The sequence below is a fragment of the Hyla sarda genome, chromosome 1 (assembly GCF_029499605.1).
Source record: "Hyla sarda isolate aHylSar1 chromosome 1, aHylSar1.hap1, whole genome shotgun sequence".
Lineage (NCBI taxonomy): Eukaryota > Metazoa > Chordata > Amphibia > Anura > Hylidae > Hyla > Hyla sarda.
This window is the reverse complement of record NC_079189.1, coordinates 509,498,954-509,512,744: the sequence shown is the minus strand read 5'-3', so window position 1 is coordinate 509,512,744 and position 13,791 is coordinate 509,498,954.

Here is a 13,791-nt window from a genome sequence, read left to right as displayed (position 1 = left end):
CTTTCCTTGCTGGGCTGGTGCAGATCGCTCAGCCCAGCAGGGGGTGGGGGTGGTCACGACAGTTAACCAGTAACCTATAGAGATGCATAGTGGAGCTGGAGAGGGTTCAAAAACGGGCAACCAGTATTACGGGGAATGGGAAGTCTACAGTACCCAGACAGATTATCAGAATTAGGGTTATTTAGTTTAGAAAAAAGAAGGCTTAGGGGAGACCTAATAACTATGTATAAATAAATCAGGGGACAGTACAGAGATCTCTCCCATGATATATTTATACCCAGGACTGTATCTATAACAAGGGGGCATCTTCTACGTCTAGAGGAAAGAAGGTTTCTACACCAGCACAGACGGGGGTTCTTTACTGTTAGAGCAGTTAGACTGTGGAATTCTCTGCCTGAGGAGGTGGTCATGTTGAACTCTGTGAAAGAGTTCAAAAAGGGGCTGGATGCATTCTTAGAGATCAATAACATCGCTGGTTATGTATACTAGAGATTTAGGGACTGCATGTTGATCCAGGGATTTATTCTGACAGGCATATTTGGAGTCGGGAAGGAATTTTTACCTCTAGTATGAGGGTTTTTTGCCTTCCTCTAGATCAACTCAGTAGGGACTCATTAGGGTTATAGGTTGAACTTAATGGACTCTGGTCTTTTTTCAACCTTATGAACTATGTTACCATACCTCCTGCCCAGCCCAAACAGCTCAGAGCAGGGACTCCCATCAGTAAAGTGATAGGAGTCTGGGCTCTGGTATGGTATACAGCGGTGCACTATGCCTCTACTGGCAGAGGTAAGTCTGATACTATGCATTCCTACTTACCTCCTTACAAACCCCCTGGGCTGGGCACCCTGCATCCAACCCAAGGAGTGGTGCACAGAAGGCAGTGAAAAACTGCAACTGGGTAGAAAATTGCCATTTCCACACACATAAAAAATAATGCCAGGAAAAAAGCAAGAAAAACAGCAAAAAATGGTACAGAATGCAGTGGTAGTTTGCATGACAATTTTTCTGGCGTTTTTAAGAAAAAAAAACATAAAAGCTGTGTGGAAACTTAGCCTGAATGAGGTCTACTAGCTTCGACATGAGAGTTGTGTTCTCCCTCCATAAGACCCCCTGTAATATTATAATATTATATAATCAACTCTGTAAAGCACAATACAAAAAGATGCAACTATCAATGTTCTCAGTACATCCCGCTACACTGCTTGCTTTCACCTTGTACAAAAATGTCCTGTATATGTTTCAGTCTTTCATCTTCTCACCTGACTGTCAGATGTAATAATATAAACACACGTAAGCTTCGGGAGAAATGTCATGTCACATAAACCACTCACCCTTGAAAATCTGAGTAAGGCATTACCAAGGTATTTTCTCACATATTTAAAATTCACACATTCTGCAGGATGTGTTTCTTTTTCCTGACAAGCCATGGGAGATTTACCTGTTTGCTTCTAACATATGAAATAGGATATTGCAGAATTATAGCAGCATGTACAGGGTATTCCCATTAGGTATTAGCTAGTTTACTGAAAGTCCACAGCCACTATGGCCAATACTTAGAAACCGTAGTCAACAGGCATCAAATGTGTTTATATGCACGTGCGGAGGTATATAGATGCTGGTGATTCTAGCAGTAGGTAGCCATTAGATGTACCTGAAACATCTGATCGGTAGGGCACTTCTATATATTGGTTGTAGCACAAGTCATTTGTGCTGAGGTATATTATTTCAAATTATACAATAATATATGATCATAGATTAACATCATACAATGCACATTTTCTCATCATCCTCTGAGACAAAAGAGGATGATTAAATGACCACACCTGGTAACACAGTAGGGGGAATCAACCTGTTTAAAGAAAACGGTCACCAGTTCACCCGCACTATAATCTGATACACCGGGTTATAGTGCGGGTGAACAGGAGACCGATGCGGGGTCTCGGACTGCTATACCTACCTGCAGTCCAGAGCCCGGACCCCCTTAAGGTCCCCCTCTTCCAGCGCTGACTTGCGCTTTGAGGGGGGCCCGCCGGCTAGATTAAAAAATTCATAAGCGCCAGTCATGTGAGCACTCAGTAGGTATGAGCGCTCACGTGACCAGCGCTTATGAATATTAATCCAGCCGGTGGGCCCGCTTCAAAGCGCATGTCTGCATTGGAAGAGGGGGACCTTAAGGGGGTCCGGGCTCTGGACTGCAGGTAGGTATAGCAGTCCAAGACCGCGCATCAGTCTCCTGTTCACCCGCACTATAACCCGATGTATCGGGTTATAGTGCGGTTGAACTGGTGACTGTTTTCCTTTAAAACCATTTCTTGGTGTAAGTTGCATCAAAAACCTAGTGCATTGCTTTATCTAAATCTTTAGACCACTTTATCAAAACTGAATAGGAGAAGGTGAGTGTTCTCAATCTCTTCTAGAACAAGTTCTTTTTGTTCTTTTTGAACTTGTGTTGAAGCCATTTTTACTGCTTTGAATACTTTTTTTTAAATGTATTAAGTTTTTGCATTTTTCTGCATTTACTACAGTGTTTGACATATTTCTGGATACATACGGATACAGCAGCTAGGAGGGCTTTATGGCTTAAAGAGTGGATGGGGGATGTCTTGTCCACGGATCATTCTTGTTCTCTGCCTTTTGAAGAGGGTAATCTTTTTGCCCCACAAATAAACCCCATACTATGGGACTTAAAGAGGTTATCCAGGAATAGAAAAACAGACCTAATTTCTTTCAAAAACAGCTCCACGTCTGTCTCCAGGTTGGGTGTGATTTTACAACCTTGCTCTATTCACTTTAATGGCACTGAGCTGCAGAACCACACCCAGCCTGGAGACTGTGATGTAGCGGTTTTTGAAAGAAAGAAGCTCTGTTTTTATTTCCTTGATAACCCCAATATACTGGGTTCTAGTGCGGGTTAACAGCAGTACAATGAGGGGTAACTTGCAAAGATATATGTCTTTAATCTTCCAGTTGTATTGAGCGCCCCCCTGCCTCCTTAATATTCCCCTCTCTGCCCACAACTCTCACCACCATCTGCAATCAGACATAAAAAACATTTCATGGAAAGTCCTGTTTTCTGTCGCTGTCACATCAGCTACAGGCCCTCTCAATGCCCCCCTCCCCCCCCCCCACACACACACACACACACACACACTTTTGATAGTACAACAGCACTGCCTCATTCATCTTTCCATCTCCCAATCTAAATCTAGAAGTGTTGTTGCCAAATTTCTTTCCGATCGTCTGGACAATCTGCAAGCAAGGCCTCATACCTTGGATGATAAATGGGCTGTATTGTCATATATTAACAGAACAAAGGATTTTAGAACAACTGATTCCTTTTTGTTTGATTATGTGCTACTAACAAGGGGAAAGCTACATCCAAAGCAACACCTGCAAGATGGATCAAGGAAACCATTGGCTACTGCTATTCTATCATGGGCCAGGATTTTCCTGTGAAATTTCAAGCTCACTCTACTAGAGCCATGTCTGGGGCAAACCTTGCAAACCATGTCTCTGGATCAACTTTGCAGAGCAGTAACATGGACATCCCCAGTTACCTTTATTAGATATTAAAAATTTGATGTCGTGACCAACAGAGGGCCATCCTATAGCAGACAAGTGCGGGACATGACAAGTATTTAATCCCACCCATTGTGTTCATTGCTTTGAATATCTCTTTGTGGGCTGCCAAAGGACAAATGAAAGGATTCAATTATCTTACTGAAATTTCTTCTTTCCATGAATCCCGAAACAGCACAAATACCCTTCCTAAAATAAGCAATAGCTACCAAGTTTTGCTACAGAAAGTGGGAGTTAGCTGGTCTGTGGTGGTGTATAAAGGCCTCTGGTAACATCTGCAGCAGTGACAGCTTGAATAGAAAGAGAGACCCACAAAAAGGCTGGAGAGGATAGTGAGTGGGACCAAGTGTCAGAGGAAGGGAAAGGCCTGCAAAGTATGGACACTAGCCATGGCAGTGTCATAATCATGGCCTGGAGAAGATTGTGGTAGTGTATTAGAGACTGTACTGTGTGAGGCCTCCCCTGTGCTTGCAAAGCCAATGTGATGGATAGCGTAAACTGCTGGGTCAAGCTGAGAACAGAATCCACAGGGAACTGAGTAAGCCTATTTTCTGTGCTGACTTAGAGACTATATATTAAAGGGGTATCTCAGCCATAGACATCTTTGGATCGGGGATAAGATGTCTGATCACTGCTGGGACCCCCTACGACCTCCGTGCAGCACCCGGCATTCTCTTCTAGGCTGCTTCTCCAGTCTCGGAAACCTCTGTGTTTCTGGGACTAGAGATGTGACGTCACGCCATACCCCCTCCATTCATGTCTATAGGAGGGGCCGACACACACCCTTCCATAGACATGTATGAAAGGGAGCGTGTCATGATGTCACGAGGGGGCGTGGCGTGATGGATAGGGGATAAGATGTTGTTGGCTGGAATACCCCTTTAATATCATAGTATATTATATTAATTAATATTATTAATATGATATATTTATACATATATGAATATGAGTGTTACTAATTACTAGGCAAAGTTTTAAGTAAACATTTTTTAAAAAATATTTATTTTAAAGTCTAGACAGCAAAGTTCTTGGTGTTAACATGGGGACACTGTTTCTTTCTTTCACGGGGACGTGATGTCAGGGCCATGCCCCCTAGTGATGTCACGCCAAGCCCCCTCCATTCATGTCTATGGAAGGGGGCGTGACGGCCACCACGCCCCCTCCCATAGACATGAATGGAGGGGGTGTGGTGTGATGTCACTAGGGGGCATGGCCGTGATGTCATGTCCCAGTCTTGGAGGCAGCGCCCAGCAGTGCCCCCAGCAGCAGGACCCCTGCGATCATACATATTATCCCCTATCCTTTGGATAGGGGATAAGATGTATAAAGCCGGAATATCCCTTTAACATTTGACATATTGTTCAGTGTCTATACTGTATTTAAAGCTTGTATTGTACGTCATCACAAGTAGGAGCCAGCTGTTTTAAAAGCCATCGACTTATTCTGTAGCTTAACATAGCTCGCTATTCAGCCAAATGTCACTAGTGATGATTACTTAACATGTGCAGTGAACGGTGGCATACCATAGTGGTTCCCATAAGAGGACAGCAGAAGCACAGGTATGACTCGGATGAATGATCCTTTTTGTGTCGGCAGAGGAATACACTGGCAATAGTCATATATCACCGAACTCTTGAAAGATGTTTCCTCTGTTCTTGAGAAAGTGTTTTCTCGACACAGTGCTGACAGCTGACTCTCAAGAGCCATTTGTTTATTTCTTCACCCACATGATAAATATTCAAGTTAAAGTTATAGTGTTGACAAGTCAAGCACACACCCAGTAGAGGTGACTTTTCAAGGAACTTGTTAAAACATCCTAATGCATTTGTAAAATTCTTTGACAAACAAAACAGCATTTAAACAGTTGCGGACCATTTGATAAAGCCATTACAGCACATAGATTTAAGTGATTTTCAAGGTGATTTTACATGATTTATGGTTGCTAAGGTGGTGAATATTTTTGGCACAGTTTTGTGACCAGTACAAGGGTAGAGGGAGACCAGATGAACTGCCTCAGTAATAAAAGGAATTCTGGATAAAGCCTACTATTTTTAATAAATCAGTTTACTAACTTATCCAGTCTTATCAAGTGAAAGACAACTTATAAGTGTCTGATCACAAGGGTCAAATTGCTGGGACCCCAGCTCTTTGAAAGGAGCACATGATGCGGATGCACACACTCTATTTATTTCTATGAGAGTGCCCGAGATGCCCAAGTATAGCACTCAGGTCTCTTCGGTGCTCCCGTAGTGAATGAATGGAGCACAGTCACGGTCCCGTTCAAGAGATCGCAGTGCGTCCCAACGGTTTGACCCCCCACAATAAGACAGTCATCTTCTATCCATTGGATAGGAAATAAGTAGTTTTTTTTACAAGATAACCTCTTTAAGTAGAACATAAATATCTACTAAAATGTTTACCAGCAAAATGAATAAGGTAACAAATGGCAATAACAAATAATTTTACATATGGTATCTGTCAACATTCACATCAATGGGACACAATCAACACAATGCTTTAAAAAGGCAATGGCAGTATATTAAAGAGTACCTCTCATGATCTTGTTACATTTTTTAATCCTCCCAGTTCACTGCCCCTATCAACATAAACCACCCCTGCCTTTATTTTTATTCTTTTTTTAGTTTTCTACTTTGATATTGCTCAGAACTTTCTGCTCAGTCAGATTCACAGACTGGCAAGGGGCCTTACCCAGCAGGCATGACATCATCTGAAGCCATACAGGGGAGAACTTCCTCCCTCACTCTGCTACACACAGCCCAGAGCATTTCAGTGTGAGATGAGCTATGACTGGATAAGACTGCACACACCCCCTCAGCATTTCCTGATTTTGGACTTCTGCCAGGTCAGCAGGAGTCCAAAGTCTGTGCAAAAGATGGGGGGAAATGTGCTCTGGACAAGATTAGATTTAATGACAGAGCCCATTTAACAGTTTTGTATGCCTTCCTGTTAATGTAACGACCATCTAAAACTATAGGGCCCTATTTCACAGGGCGATTATCAGCCAAACAGGTTGTGTTTACAGGTTACATATTTTTTACAGTACAGCCTTAGTACCACATACTTTTGACTCATTAGTAGTAGGAATTGTTGAAATTGTCATAAAACTGAAAGGTTTTCACTGTGATTTGCACAATTGTAATAAAATTGCCCCTTTCCCCCATGATTAGAGAACATTGCAACAAAACTGAGGCAGTACCGATAAATTTGTGTGGCCGACAAATGATGGAAGTAAAGTACCTGCATGAATGATCCAGTTAGAGTGCTGTCACATATGTCTGGCACGCTATCACAGTGCTGAGCTGAGTCACTGGCCACAACTGCTGCCACAACTGATAGCAAAGTGCTATCTGCAGCCTGGATGAGGGAATGCTGCAAGATGCGTATCCCCATCTGACCTCTCCAGGGATCAGTAGTTCAACTGTGTAAGAGTCTATTCACACGGCAGAATTTCCACTTGCGAAATTCTGCCTCAAATTAAAGCCCATAGACTTCTATGTGATTCCGCACTCCAATTTACACTACTGAATTTCTGCTTGCGTAATCCCAAGTGGAATTCCGCAAGCAGAAATTTTAATAGACCCTAAGGGTTCTGTAAACTAGTGCCAATCGATGAGATTGGAGCTCTTATAGGGAGCGAGGTTGGCCTTTCTAAAAGGGTCCTTAATCTTTTAGAAGAGGTATTACTTGCTTACTAGCTTTGAGAAGATAGTTCACAGTCAGTGTTTTAGTTCATTTTTCATAGTTCAAAGTGGTTAGTTCATTTTCCTCTGGTTCAGTGGTTCCCATAGTATTTCTATGGAACATCAAGTCGCGGTTTCTAATTGAGGATTATTAATAATCCTAATGTTTATTATTATTTTGTTTTAACTATAGTAGATTTTATGATAGCATGTTAACTTTAGATGTGTATAAATAATAGCAAATGGCACTTCAATAAGTTATGCTTGCAAAACAGCAACCACTAAATACCTTATGTAATTATTTAGAAAGCATTATGCAGATAATATACTATTGTTGTCATCTTGACATTTATACTGCAATTTATTAATATATTTGTTAAATATATCTTTCTAAACACATCAAATCTAAACCTGCTTATCTGTTACTGCTTTTCTTTCATTGCATTTATTAGCCCAAAGACCCTCTGTTCACCCAGCTAAAGTTTGTACTGAATTCCAATGTGCTTTCTAGCATTAGTAGTCAGGACTAGAGATGAGCGAGCCACCAAATGCGGATTCAACCTAAACTTTAGGATTTTTCCAGCTCGGTGAACACTTGAGCTTTTACCAGTTCAGCTCGCACAACCCTGTAAATAGCGCGATAAACCAGAAAGCATGTTTTTTTGACAGGCAGAACAAACAGGGTGGGCAGGGGATGGTGAAAGGATGTAGGGAAAGCAGCAAATCACATGATAACCCAGGTCTATCATGTGATGTGCTGCTTACTGTGTCAATCAAGCGCAAAGGCCAATAGAACACAGCCAAGGCTACAGATAATAGGGCAATGACGTCACCCACAGTAGTCAAAGCGCTGGGAACTTGTGCAGAGAGGAGTCAGAAAGAGAGGGAGAGAGCCAGACATAGGGACAGTTAGTGGTTAGAAAGATAGAGATACAGATTAGAAAGAGAGTCTTAGTGTGTGTGTGTGTGTGTGTGTGTGAACAGGAGTCAATCCCCATACATGAAACCTATAGGGGCTCCTATACAGCAGATAAGGGAACATGCTTCCCACAGCCTCTGAAGGATTCATCATTTGCTACCACAAATCCAAAGCCTTTTTCTACCCGCTACAGTAACCAGTGCCGTGATCTGTATCTAGATCAGTAGTTCTGGTACATTTCATATATTTCTACAAACACCGTCAGTATGCATTGTGCAGTCATTTCTGCCAGTCAAAACGTGTGCTGAAGTTATACGTATCTAGCCTGTAGTGTTAATACAGATCTGTTGCATTTCATATAGTTCTACAAACACCGTCAATACTCATTGTGCTGTCATATCTGGCACGCAAAAGCGTGTTCCTCTGACACGTCTCTGGCCTGTTAACACAGTTTTGTTGAATTTTATATTTTTCTGCATACACATCTTATATCTTTCTAGTTGTGTATATGCAAACACGCATTATACTAAAAAGCCTGTGCATTCCAAACACATTAGGCTGCTAAAGCGACTGTAGTTTCTAAATTTTAGTTTTATTAAACTTGCCTTATATGTACCTTGTTGTAAGATAAACGCAGTGCAAAGCATTAAAACTTAAAATTGACAAGTAGGTTGGAGAAAAATCACCCCAAAAAAATAAAAGGATTCTTTAAAAAATATGTCTGGTAAAGGAATTGTCTGTCCTAGAGGGTCAGTTTCCTCATCTCTGTCTTTGCTTCCCCCCCCTATTGCTATGCAGAAGGATAGCACTAGCCAATAGGAGGAGTTGGGTCACGGTCAGCCTTTGGAGCATGTTGCTAAGGTGGTGGAAGGGGCTGCAATGGCCAAGCATAGCACTAGTGGGACTGGTGGTAGTTGTGGTGAGAATACATCAAAAGTGCTAACTGAGAGGAGTGGTGGGGATGGACTGCACTGTGGTCAGACAGAAAAGAACAACTTAACTTCCTTTATAGTATACAGCAGCTGATAAATACTGGAAGGATTAAGACTTTTTCATAGAAGTAATTCACTTTAACATAAATAATTTCCTGTTTGTCTTTCTGGAGCCAGTTGATATGAAGAAAAAATTTCCACTGGAGTATCCCTTTAAATCCAGTTTTCGACACAACGATGTTGGATATTCCATCTCCTAGAATTCTCCTCATTCTAAGTGCACTGGTCTCTATGGAATACTGTGGAACCTTTGTCAAAGTACTCTACAGATGCCTAAAGTGGATGAACTCACCATGACTCACCATTAATCCATGGAGTTGCCGAGTCTACTAAAAAAAAGCTTCATGACTGAATCAGAGAGAAAACCAGAATGATGCGAGCTCTAGACTAAAAAACACCAATGCTCAAGTGAAGGTTTCTTTGATTGTTATTTGTATTAGTTTATATACCAATAAACACTATCATGAAGGAGAGGCCAAAAACAGTATAAAAGTATACTTATTGGGCAAGATTTATCCAAACCTGTGCAGAAGGAAAGTTGCCCAGTTGCCCGTAGCAACCAATCAGATCGCTTCTTTTATTTCTCAGAGGCCTTTTCAAAAATGAAAGAAGTGATCTGAGTGATTGCTATGGGCAACTGGTCAATTTTTCTTCTGCACAGATTTTGATAAATCTCCCCCATTATATTTACCAGAACCTTGAGCCTTTGCAGGTTTTGGGGGTTTTATAGCATGGTAGGCAGGGAGTATAAACATTCTGTAGCCTAATGTGTATGCTGTATAGCTTGTCCTTCTATAGCCTAATGCATGACTGCTGAAAGATGTTCAAGGTAATTTGGGGGAATCTTAAACTCCCAGATTCTCTTATTAATATTTTCTTTTCATCTCTTATTAATATTTTCTTTTAACACAATTGCTATTCCATGATGACCCTTTTAAAGTGTATTTTACATGGGCACTGTCAGATACAAACACTTTTGATATGTTGTAAAGCATGCAAAACCAATAGGTTTAGCAATTGCTTTCATTAGAACATTTTTAGTATTTAATACTGAAAAAGCCAGTTAAACAACTGCCCCCCTGCCTGCTTGGACACGTACTAGTCCTGCTGTGTCCTGCTGTGTCCATGATTGACAGCTGTGAGTGCAGGGCTCACAGCTGGAGGAAAAATCCTCCCACTGTCAGCTTGTGTCCCGCTACTGTCAGTGAGGACAAGCTGGGAGTTGTAGTTTTGCTAATACTATAGGAGATGTGAGCAGACAGCATACTGAGGGAGGGGGCGGAGACCTGCACAGTGAGGCCACGCCCCCTCCCTTTGAGAGGAAGTCAGACTAGTGAGCTAAATTAATAGGGTAATAAAAAATAAATAAATGTGCTAGACACATAAAAATTACATATACATGGTCAGGATTAGGTACTGAGTGATATATTAAAAAAAATGTTTTTTGTTGGATCTGACGGGTACGCTTTAAGTAATAATTTTACATTAAAAGTTTCATGGTGTCAGGTGTAATTCTAAATATCAGAAAATTTATCTTATCCCAAGAAAGAATAATCTTCTGTACCTATTGTTCCCTTTTCTTTAGCTAGGGTTCACTGCAATTTTTTAACATGCTTATTCAGCCCTACAAAGCCCTGTCTAAAGCCTTACAGTGTATAGTAGACAGGGGAAAGGGGGATGCAGCTGCAGCTTCTTTGTGACAGACTGCACGCTATGATATAGGGAGCTGATGTAAGGAGACATTTGATTGATTCACCCAGGCATGGAGAAAGAAGCCATGGAGAAATGTAATAAGACCACCATTTGACATGCAAGTCTTAAAGCATACCTGTCATATTGTAAAAAAGAAAAAAAAAGGGCCATAGTGTCAAAAAGGTGATATGTTACTCAGTACCTAATCCTGATCATTTACATATAATTTTTAGGTGTCTAGGACTTCCCTAACAAATAGCATTTACATCCTAAAATTGTAACAGTGCTGCTAGGTTGAGGTTAAAATAGATCAGGAAGAAAAATGAGAAGAGAGAAAATATGTCCAATAAATTACAGTTTATTATACACTTAAAATACAATATAATGTCATCTGCAGGGCCCTTGCATCAGACATAGGATAGTAAATGAAAAAGTATTGCTAAAAAGTATTACCAAAAAGTAAATTAAAAATTGTATGGAAGATTGCTTCCCATTGGCATAAGGTCTCACTAGGATGGCTGGAGATGTGAATCTAAAGTCCTTCCACCATATGTAGTAACAGGATGATGTCTTTTCACTATAATGTTTGATTGCTCGCGATGTGGTAGCGTTATTGCAATGCAATGGCTCGGTCAGCGCCGTATTACAGACAGGAGATTAAAGTCAGTGGGTCCCGGCAGGTGCGCTCAGCAGCGCTGTAGTCCCCCTTATTTAGTCCCACTGTACCCTGACGGCGCAAGGGCTATGTGCAATGATGATCTTGAGTGGGATGGGGATTGGATGTAAGTGCTGGACCGGTGATCTATGCAGCACTGAAGTCCCCCTATTGCGGTCCCACTTTTACCCTGGTGGCACAGGGATATTGGGACAATAGTTCCAGGTTGGGTAGTAGTTTGGCACCAGGTGCTTCTTACTAGTATTGCCGGTATCGAGTAAGTCTCCTCGGGGTAAGGTTCTATGTTGACTGGACAGCGAAGTAGAAGATGCCTTGTGGAGCGCACGCTCTGCTTCTTTCGCGGTGGGGATTGAAGTGGTGTACATCCTCCTGATTATGCCAGAGATGGGATGCAACTATATATATATATATATATATATATATATATATATAACTGGGCTAGACACGTTTCAGGTCCCCTTTTTCAATAGCTGATGATATTAGTGGTACACCATCAGAGTCTGGGAGCAGCCTAGTTTTTATGCACACATTTTCTATCTGTTCCTAGTAAAACTGGATGCTAATCAACATAGCTGTCACTATGTGTGCCATTCAGCTTTCACAGACTCCTGCATGTCTGATCAGCTTTTTTGTCACTCAGGAGTCAGAGAAAGCTTTGGCTGTTCAAGAATGCTGGGAGTTGTAATTTTGCAATAGCTGGAGCAGCAGTGATTGTAAAGTACTGTGTTAGAGCAGTGTTGCCTTTATCTGTTGCAAAACTATAGCTCCCAGCATGCCAACACATCCTTTGTCTGTAGTTTTGGGAGAGCTGGAGGCACACAGCTGGAGAATACACAGCTCTAAAACAGAGTTTTACAAAGATTGTACCCCCAGCTGTTGCAAAACTACAACTCCCATCAGAGGAGTTGTAGTTTAGGAACATAGAAGGCTGTAGTGGTGAAATGGTGATCTCCTCTACTGGATACCAACACACTTTACGACTGGTATCCAGTATGCTGCAAAACAATGACAAATGTCCCTTATGATGGCCAGAAATAGTGGCATTCTTTATATACACATGATTCTGAAAAGTCACTGGAAACTACGTGTACACTTTAATATACATCTACAGCTGCCTAAGGTAACATTGATATATATTTTTGTAGTGACAGGTATGTTTTAAGATGTTTGAAAATCCATGAAATATAAATAAATGTAGACAGTACCAATTTCATTCAGAATATTGATATATAACCACAATTCTACATCCGAATCCAACGCACACCCTCTGATAAACATGTCCAGTGTTTTTACTACAGCTGTCCTCTAAACCTCGCATTCTTTTTGTGTTGTTTTAAGACTTAGTCCTGCTTCTTCTTCCATATAGAAGCCTTTTTTTTTGTTTGACTTTTGCACACCTGTTCTTGTAACTTTTCTGCAGAAGTCAGGAATTTAGACAACATCTTGTGATCTCCTTCCGCTTCATTACACATTTGAGGGTTTCCTGTCTTACCCAATACATGACTTGTTTCTACAGGATATTAATGTCCAAGTTTAAAGTTTCTGTCTAGAAGCCTCCTAGCCCAAACAAAGATGCATTTGTTAAGAAGTGTCATAGGGCAACATGTATCAAATGAATGCTACTTAAGAAAAGAGATGCAGAAAGCAAAGTCTACATCCCCGGTAGAGTTTTTCCCTCCTTTGCAGATATTCATGGGCTGATTAAAAGGTTCTTTGAGTTTGTCCTCTCTTCCTCCTTCACCTTTCTAAGTAACACATGATCTGATGTTTCATTATCTCATGTTTGTATTCATTTAATTAATGTGCGGTGTAAAGAAGAGAGACAACCTTGTTTTCACTGAAATGTGATTTCTCTAGAAGGAGATAATGAGGCTTCTTTGTCATTGTGTCCATGAAAGACTTGTGTGTAATTTGTTCCATGCTACATCAGTCAAAGATAACCTGTGCACAATTGATTAAAGGTTTTTTGTGTCCATCTAATTACACGTTTTTACACAGTGATCGGGTTACAAGCTGCACAACACTGGGCCATCTCCGAGCTTTGTTACTTCCCTCGCTCGCACAGATAAAGTATGGAGCTATTACTACCCTGCCGTCACTTCCCAACAATCATATCAGTTAAAAGCAGATATTCCATCTCATTCATTTTACCTTAGCAGGCCAGCAGATACAATTGCTGCACTGTAGCGAATGCTAGAGAAATAACTTGTGTGTGTGTGCTGAATTCAC